The following is a 9,632-nucleotide window of genomic DNA, read 5'->3' as shown; positions in this document are numbered from 1 at the left end:
ACGTGCCTTCTGTCCCCTCTATGATGACCACAGGCCGCACACATTTTGAGTTTAGAGTGTGTGTCATATCTATACATTTAACCACTTTTGAGGTAAAAAATTTTTTTTACAACCATCCATTTCATAAATGGGAGATATTAGAGATGTGAAAAAACATGGTTGTGTTTTGTTCTACCTCGGGTAGGGGTATCTCAATAACTAAAGCCCTTTTTGAGGATTGGCCACTTGCCTATTCATGCTGTGGCTATGCATGCAGAGTACAAGCATGAATGAAATGTAACGCTAGGTTGTAATGTTTAAAGACAACAAATGTGACCCAACGAGGGGAATGAATAGAATATATCATAAGGAAAGAATGTGTGCCATTTCACCTTGCGTAGGTTTTCTCGTGATCTCATATCCTGTGACAAACATCCTCTTGGTAAGTGAGCCAGTTTCAGGCAGTTCATTCGACGACTCATTCGCTCGCTCTTCCACTGAGCTGTCAAACACTTTAGATATTAAAATATAGATGGCCAGCTAGCTAAGGAACTATATGACTCTTCAACAACGTTTTCCCATTTAACAATAGCTGTTCTCGTCTTACTATGACTCTCAGGTGATCTTCAGAGAGTCCAGGTGGTTCTGGTAAGTGTCTTTATTAATTTCATTTGAGCCCTCCACATCAACCCATGTACTGTTGGAGCGTGCTATATAGGCTAGCTAGCTGTCTATAAGAAAGCAACCTAGCTACAGTGCCAGTCATCCTCAGCCAGGAGTGTAGATAGACCTGGTCGGATTGCGTTCCCATGTGTATAATCAAATGGGGAAGCCTCATGTCGGTTGTTTGTCGTCTCTCCTGACCCAAGTAAGTAGTTTCACATTGACAGCTGAAAGAGTAGAGCTAGCGAGATACACTCATGATATTATCTGAAGAAAACATAAGCTAATTTAGCTAAGCTTTGCTAGCTGGTATTGTATGCCGTTTATGACAGAGTTGGCTGGCTAAGATGACAACACGACTATTTGCTTTTGCTACTAACTAACGTTAGGTAACTAGCTAGTGTATCATCGCTGTCTGGCTCTGTATCTAATTAGTGGCTACTGCACTGCTCTCAGGCGGGCAGGTCTGCCGGTTTTGACTAGTAGAAGTGACTTTTCGTACAAGGTTAGGATAATTTACGCAGCAGGTTAGGAGTATTAACGTAGCAGGTTAGAGGAATTCGTTTTAAGGTTTTAAAGCTGGAATCCTTAGTTACTACATCCATCTTTGGACGTATACATTAAAGATATATTGATTCTTGAATATAACAAAAAAAATGCCTTATGAGCTTCAACTGTTGTACCCCATCAGAAACCAAAATATAAGCTTGTTTTACTCCAATGTTTGTAAACAATCACTGTATAGCCTCAAAACATGGTTAAAACTATAATTGTTATATCATGGATAGTCAGTCCTTGCATCCATAGCTCTGTCTATGGATTTGAGTGGTTACATTTCTCCAGGCCCATCACTCAGGCTATACAGTAAAAAGCTATCAGAGGGCTAGTTAGGGACTGTCAATAAATTTCACAATGTTAATTAGGCAATATTTTCATGTTTCACACCTTTTAGTTCTCATTAAATGCTTTAAATATTTGTATATACATTTCTACAATGTATAGTATGGTTTTTAAGTCATTGAAATTTGGAGCTATTGGAATGTAACATATTGTCCCATGTACATTGTGTAACTTACAAATTTACCCTAACTAGCCCCATAGGGATATCCAAAGTCAACCCAAATTATGCTTGGGTTGTGTGCTTCTGGACTCTAAATTGATGATCACTTGGGTGCTGCCAGCTGTGAGCATGTGTGAAACAAGACCAACTTTCATTGACGTTGTGATGCAGTCACAACCACAAGTCTCACAACGCTGTTTAGACGTGACTGACATCATGACCCAAATTATCCTATTTACAGGTCGTAGTACATTTTGACAATAAATGTTTAACTCAAATCGATGCCACGTAGTCTGTTTCCTAAATGAGAAGTTGAGTTTTTTAGTGGCAGTTGCTCTTTCAGGAAATTAGGGCTTTGCCCAAATCAAAGAAATTAAGTAAACCTTAGGATACAAGTGATCAGCCTGATCAAATCACATTTTATTTGTCACATGCTTCGTAAACAACAGGTGCAAACTAACAGTGAAATGCTTACTTACAGGCCCTTCCCAACAATGCTGAGAAAATATAAAAATAATAACACTAGGAATAAATACACGACGAGTAATGATAACTTGACTATATGCACAAGGTACCAGTACCGAGTCGATGTGCAGGGGTACGAGGTAATTGAGGTAGAGAGGTGTGTATGTGTGTGTATATGTATTTATATTAGTGGTGCGCAGGTCAGCTGTTTGTTCACCCGCACCCGCCCGCAATTGCTAATAACCCATTCGCAACCGCCCAACTATATGTGGAAATCTGAGGCTCGCACCCGACCATAACTCGCTAATATAGAAAATGCGCTGGAGGCTACAGTCATACTGCGGAAGTATTTTGTTGACAGGGGGTGCATGATTATGTTTTGCATGATTTAGATACGTTTCTGCTTATAATTTCTGACATATTGGTATTTTTTATTTTTTTGTAAGTCATCTCTGTAATTAGATGCATGCAGCTTCTCTTCTGTCATTATATGTTGCCCTAGAAGACTAAATAAACCCTTGCTCACCAGAACGTCATAAATCGTTTCAATCTAGTTGACATCGGGAAAGTTTTCTGTCATCCCTGCTTTTTTTTGGAGCAAAGTCATTTAGGAACTGGGGAGAAAATGTAATAACAAAAGAGAACTGGGAAGTTTACAAATGACATTTGCATTCTCTCAAGATGCTGAAAGAAAGAATATTTCTTCACACCTGTTCTCAAGTTAACATTTTGCCTACATTTGGCGTATAAATTTACAACTAGAAATTATTAATCCTGCAGGAGTTAATATTAGTTATATGAGGTTAAAGGTTTACAGTCAGTCAAGATTTCAGTTTCCATTTAACCCATCTGAACAGTAGGCTACAGTTTCCATAATGTGCCATCGGACTATTGGAAGTCCCTAGCTGTGTTCAATTACCCATACTACATACTTAATGAGTATATACTACATACTATTAGTTCATTTGTAAACCAACGGTATCCTTTCAGTTGAGCGTACTAGAGCTTTGCCTGTCTACAGGAAGTTGATGCTGTTGCTATGCAACCTTTTGCTAGCTTTTTTTAGCATAAAATACTAGCTAAACATCATACGACTTGAGGTGTGTTCGTAAATTTAATCTGGAGTGCCAGAGTGCGCTCTGGGTGTTCGTAAAGTCAGTGTTCTCAGATTGTCAGTTCGTAAATTCAGAGCATTTCGCTCTCGGAGTGTTCAGAGCGCACACTGGACGCTCTGGCCGAGGAGTAGGGTTGATCTGAGAGTTCTGACCTCACAACGGCAGTCAAGCACCCAAACTAACGTTGGCTAGTTACTTCCAGACACAAATGAGAGGAATTCTCACTCTGGCCATTTTACTCGCCCTAGCAGAGCTGGTTAGGCTGTTTTCATGTTATCCAGAGCGTTGGTGACTGTAACTGTGCTGTGCTGCTGGCAACAATTTAATTACGCTTTTTTTGATGAAGTTTACTGACACCAGTTATATTCCACGGGTGTTGAGTGTTCGTAAATTCATCAGTGATTCTGCGTTCTGGCACACTCAGACAAAAGTGCTCTGAAATCGGAGTAGATAACCAGAGTGAATTAATAATGTCCATTGAGAAACGCAATGTCTATACCACTTAGCTAAGAATGACGAATAATCAAGTCAATAAAGGTTGGGTAGTTAGTTAGATGGCATTAGAGGTTGACCGATTAATCGGAATGGCTGATTAATTAGGACAGATTTTTACCTTGTCAGCTCGGGGGATTCAATCTTGCAACCTTACAGTTAACTAGTCCAACGCTCTAACCACCTGATTACATTGCACTCCACGAGGAGCCTGCCTGTTACGCGAATGCAGTAGAAGCCAAGGTAAGTTGCTAGCGAGCATTGAACTTATCTTATAAAAAAATAATCAATCAATCAATCATAATCACTAGTTAACTACACATGGTTGATGATATTACTAGTTTATCTAGCGTGTCCTGCGTTGCATATAATCGATGCGGTGCGTATCGTTGCTCCAATGTGTACCTAACCATAAACATCAATGCCTTTCTTAAAATCAATACACAGAAGTATATATTTTTAAACCTGCATATTTAGCTAAAATAAATCCAGGTTAGCAGGCAATATTAACCAGGTTAAATTGTGCGTTTTTTGCACGCAGAGTCAGTGTGTGTGCAACAGTTTGGGCCGCCTAATTTGCCAGAATTTTACGTAATTATGACATAACATTGAAGGTTGTGCAATGTAACAGGAATATTTAGACTTATGGATGCCACCCGTTAGATAAAATACGGAACGGTTCCGTATTTCACTGAAAGAATAAACGTCTTGTTTTCGAGATGATAGTTTCCGGATTCGACCATATTAGTGACCTAAGGCTCTTATTTCTGTGTGTTATTATGTTATAACTAAGTCTATGATTTGATAGAGCAGTATGACTGAGTGGTGGTAGGCAGCAGCAGGCTCGTAAGCATTCATTCAAACAGCACTTTCCTGTGTGTTGCCAGAAGCTCTTCGCTGTGCTTCAAGCCTATCTACTCCCGAGATTAGGCTGGTGTAACCGATGTGAAATGGCTAGCTAGTTAGCGGGGTGCGCGCTAATAGCCTTTCAAATGTCACTTGCTCTGAGACTTGGAGTAGTTATTCCCCTTGCTCTGCATGGGTAACGCTGCTTCGAGGGTGGCTGTTGTCGTTGTGTTCCTGGTTCGAGCCCAGGTAGGATCGAGGAGAGGGATGGAAGCTATACTGTTACACTGGCAATACTAAAGTGCCTGTAAGAACATCCAATAGTCAAAGGTATATGAAATACAAATGGTATAGAGAGAAATAGTCCTATAATTCCTATAATAACTACAACCTAAAACTTCTTATCTGGGAATATTGAAGACTCATGTTAAAAGGAATCACCAGCTTTCATATGTTCTGAGCAAGGAACTTAAATGTTAGCTTTCTTACATTGCACATATTGCACTTTTACTTACTTCTCCAACACTTTGTTTTTGCATTATTTAAACCAAATTGAACATGTTTCATTATTTATTTGAGGCTAAATTGATTTTATTGATGTATTGAGTTATAATAAGTGTTCATTCAATATTGTTGTAATTGTCATTATTACAAATAAATCAATAAAATCGTACGATTCATCGGTATCGACTTTTTTTGGGGTCCTCCAATAATCGGTATCGGCGCTGAAAAATCATAATCGGTCGACCTCTAGATGGCATATAGTTAATATACTGGCAAGTCCGATATATTAGTTACGCTAGGTAGCTAGTTAACGTACCGGTACATACTACTGTAATGATATGCGGTTCGTAAGGATAGCATTGCTAACAAATTGTCAGCCAACATAACGTGTAACTTATTTGAAAAGTCATTACTTTATTACATTGCTCAACATTTTCTTAACATTTGTCCATAATTAATTAAAGCAATGAATTTGTATCCGCTCTTGTCGGACTTCGGCTGCATATTTTCTGAAGAATTGTATTATGGGCCCTAAAAGCACAGAAATAGTGTCTACTGCTTGTGTACTTTGTATTTTTGTGAATTTAGTATGACGTCCGGGAACTTGTGATATATTAACTATGACCAATAAGCATACTACATGCTCAATTTACATCACAATTTGTGCACTTAGTATGAGTATTCAAACACAGGATGAGTAGGTTAACCACCACTTCCCTCCATATTACTGGCCAATGTGTAATCATTGGAAAACAAACTGAACGATTGACCTTCCTACCAAACGGGACATAAACTGTAATATCTTATGTTTCAACGAGATGTGGCTGAATGACGACACGGATAATATAGAGCTGGCTGGCTTCTCTGTGCATTGGCAGGACAGAGCAGCTACATCTGGTAAGACGAGGGCCAGGAGTGTGTCTATTTGTCAGTAACTGTTGATGCCAGATCTATAATATTAAAGTAGTCTTGAGGTATTGCTCGCCTGAGGTAGAATACCTCATGATAAGCTGCCGACCACACTATTTCCCAAGAGAGTTCTCATCTATTATTCGTAGCCGTATATTTACCACCACAAACCGATGCTGGCACTAAGACCGCACTCAACGAGCGGTGTAAGGCTATAAGCAAACACAAATGCTCATCCCGAAGCGGCGCTCCTAGTGGCCCGGGGACTTTAATGCAGGCAAACTTAAATCCGTTTTACCTCATTTCTACCAGCATGTCACATGTGCAACCAGAGGGGGAAAAAAACTCTAGACCACCTTTACTCACCAAACAGAGATGCATACAAAGCTCTTCCTCGCCCTCCATTTGGCAAATCTGACCATAATTCTAACATCCTGATTCCTGCTTACAAGGAAAAACTCAAGCAGAAAGTACCAGGGACTCACTCAATACGGAAGTGGTCAGATGACGTGGATGCTACTCTACAGGACTGTAGCGTAGCACAGACTGGAATATGTTCCTGGATTCATCCACTGGCATTGAGGAGTATACCACCCCAGTCACCGGCTTCATCAATAAGTGCATCGATGACGTCGTCCTCACAGTGACCATACATACATTTCCCAACCAGAAGCCATGGATTACAGGTAACATCTGCACTGAGCTAAAAGTTAGAGCTGCCGCTTTCAATGAGTGGGACACTAATCCGGCCACTTACAAGAAATCCCGCTATGCCCTCAGACGAACCATCAAAAAGGCAAAGCGTCAATACAGGACTAAGATTGAATCCTACTACACCGGCTCTGACACTCGTTGGATGTGGCAGGGCTTGAAAAATATTACGGATTACAAAGGGAAACCCAGCCGCGAACTGCCCAGTGACTCAAGCCTACCAGACGAGCTAAATGCCTTTTATGCTTGCTTCGAGGCAGGCAACACTGAAGCATGCGTGAGAACACCAGCCGATCCGGACGACTGTGTGATCACGCTCTCCGTAGCCGATGTGAGCAAGACCTTTAAACAAGCTCATCACTAAGCTCAGGACCCTGGGACTAAACACCTCCCTCTGCAACTGGATCCTGGACTTCCTGACGGGCTGCCCCCAGGTGGTAAGTGTAGGCAACAACTCATCTGCCACGCTGATCCTCAACACAGGGGCCCCTTGGGTGAGTGCTTAGTCCTCCTGTACACTCTGTTCACCCACAACTGCGTGGCCAAGCATGACTCCACGCCACTAAGTTTGCTAACGAGAACAGTGGTAGGCCTGATCACCGACAACGATGAGACAGCCTATAGGGATGAGGTCATAGACCTGGCAGTGTGGTGCCAGGACAACCTCTCCCTCAATGTGAGCAAGACAAAGGAGCCGATCGTGGACTACAGGAAAAGGTGGGCCTAACAGGCCCCCATTAACATCGACGGGGCTGAAGTGGCGTGGGTTGAGAGTTTCAAGTTCCTTTGTGTCCACATCACCAGCGAACTGTCATGGTCCAAACACACAAGACAGTTGTGTATAGGGCACGACAACACCTTTCCCCCTCAGGAGACTGAAAAGATTTGCACTCTGTCCGCAGATCCTCAAAGTTCTAGAGCTGCACCATTGAGAGCATCCTGACCGGTTGCATCACCGCCTGGTATGGCAACTGCTCGGCATCTGACCATAAGGCGCTAAAGAGGGTAGTGCGTATAACCCAGTACATCACTGGGACCAAGCTTCCTGACATTCAGGACCTATATGCTAGGCGGTGTCAGAGGAAGGCCCAAAAAATAGCCTTGTTATTGTTGTCATTTAAAAAATAAAAATAAATTGTTATTTTAGTATATATTTTCTTAACCAACAATGCAGTTCAAGAAATAGAGTTAAGGGCTTGTACGTAAGCATTTCACGGTAAGGTCTACACCTGTTGATTTCGGCACGTGACATACAATTAGATTTTCTTGCTGACGTTGAGGGAAAGGTTGTTGTCCTGGCACCACACTGCCAGGGCACTGACCTCCCTATAGGTTGTCTCATCGTTGGTTGTCAGCAAACTTAATGATGGTGTTGTAGTCGTGCGCTGCCACACAGTTGTGGGTGAACAGGGAGTACAGGAAGGGACTAAGCACGCAACCCTGAGGGGCCCCCGTGTTGAGGGTCAGAGTGGCAGATGTGTTGTTAGCTACCATCACCACCTGGTAGTGGCCTGTCAGGAAGTCCAGGATCCAGTTGCAGAGGGAGGTGTTTAGTCCCAGGGTCCTGAGTTTAGTGATGAGCTTGGAGGGAACTATGGTGTTGAATGCTGAGCTGTAGTCGATGAACAGCATTCTCACAGGTGATCCTCTTGTGGAGGAGGGCAGGAGTGCAATATAGATTGCGTCATCTGTGGATCTGTTGGGGTGGTATGCGAATTGGAGTGGGTCTAGGGTGTCTGGGATGATGGTGTTGATGTGAGCCATGACCAGCCTTTCATAGCATTTCATCGCTACAGATGTGAGTGCTAGCGGGCAATAGTCATTTAGACATGTTACCATGGCATTCTTGGGCACAGGCCCTATAAAATCAGTCCCCCCCCCCCCCCCCCCCCCAAATTCTGTTTTGTTTTTCCAGGTTTCTGCTCTCAATCACATTTAAAATAAACATTTTAATTTAAGAGGTTTTTGGGAAACCCTTTCTATCTACCAGAAGACTTTTCACTAACACAAAGTGGTACACGCGTGCACCGCACATACAGAGATAGAGAATTCTCATTGTCTCTTCAGAAAGTTGCAGGAAATACGAATCACTGATGCATTCTGTTAATTTCTTACAATAAACTTAGGCTATTTAATAAATATTCAATATATTTAGTTGATTCCTTAAGTTCAATTCATTTTTGAGTATTGAATTCCGTTTGTCTGGATTCCATCTGCGTTCTCTGCCTCGCAGATTTTATAGGGTCTGCTTGAAACATGTGCGCAACCTCTCCCAGACTGGGTCAGGGAGAGGTTGAAAATGTCAGTAAAAACACTTGCCAACTAGTCAGTGCATGGTCTGAGTATGCGTCCTGGTAATCAGTCTGGCCCTGCGGCCTTCTGAATGTTAACCTGTTTATAGGTCTTACTCTCATCGGCTACGTGGAGAGGGATCACACAGTTGACCGGAACAGCTGGTCCTCTCATGCTTGGTTCAGTGTTGCATGCCTCGATGCGAGCACAGAAGGCATTTAACTCGTCTGGTAGGCTCACGTCACTGGTCAGCTCGCGGGGGGTTTCCCTTTGTAATCCGTGATAGTTTCCAAGCCCTGCCACATCCAACGAGTGTCGGGCCGTGTCTCGACTTGACAGTTTGTGCAGCTTTAGTGCTCTCATGATGGAATTCTGACAGCGTCATGTGTCTACATTTAACTTCTTATGGCTGCAGGGGCAGTATTGAGTAGCTTGGATGAAAGGTGCACAGAGGTGCCCATAGTAAACTGCCTGCTCCTCAGTCCCAGTTGCTAATATATTCATATTATTATTCGTATTGGATAGAAAACACTCTGAAGTTTCTAAAACTGTTTGAATTATGTCTGAGTATAACAGAACTCATATGGCAGGCAAAA

General features: G+C 42.2%; 1 protein-coding gene across 1 annotated transcript in view; it reads left to right on the top strand.

The window, feature by feature from the left end:
- Positions 1-456: 456 nt before the first annotated feature.
- LOC120054701 (probable cation-transporting ATPase 13A3) overlaps positions 457-9,632 on the top strand; it is a 67,561-nt gene continuing 58,385 nt past the window's right edge. The window contains exon 1 of the mRNA XM_039002246.1: positions 457-627. The gene's annotated coding sequence lies outside the window, so the exon portion shown is untranslated. The remainder of the gene's footprint in view (positions 628-9,632) is intronic.

Source organism: Salvelinus namaycush, chromosome 10 (genome assembly GCF_016432855.1).
Source record: "Salvelinus namaycush isolate Seneca chromosome 10, SaNama_1.0, whole genome shotgun sequence".
Taxonomy (NCBI): Eukaryota; Metazoa; Chordata; class Actinopteri; order Salmoniformes; family Salmonidae; genus Salvelinus; species Salvelinus namaycush.
The sequence above is the reverse complement of the archived record's forward strand: the minus strand, read 5'-3'. Positions and strand labels throughout refer to the sequence as shown.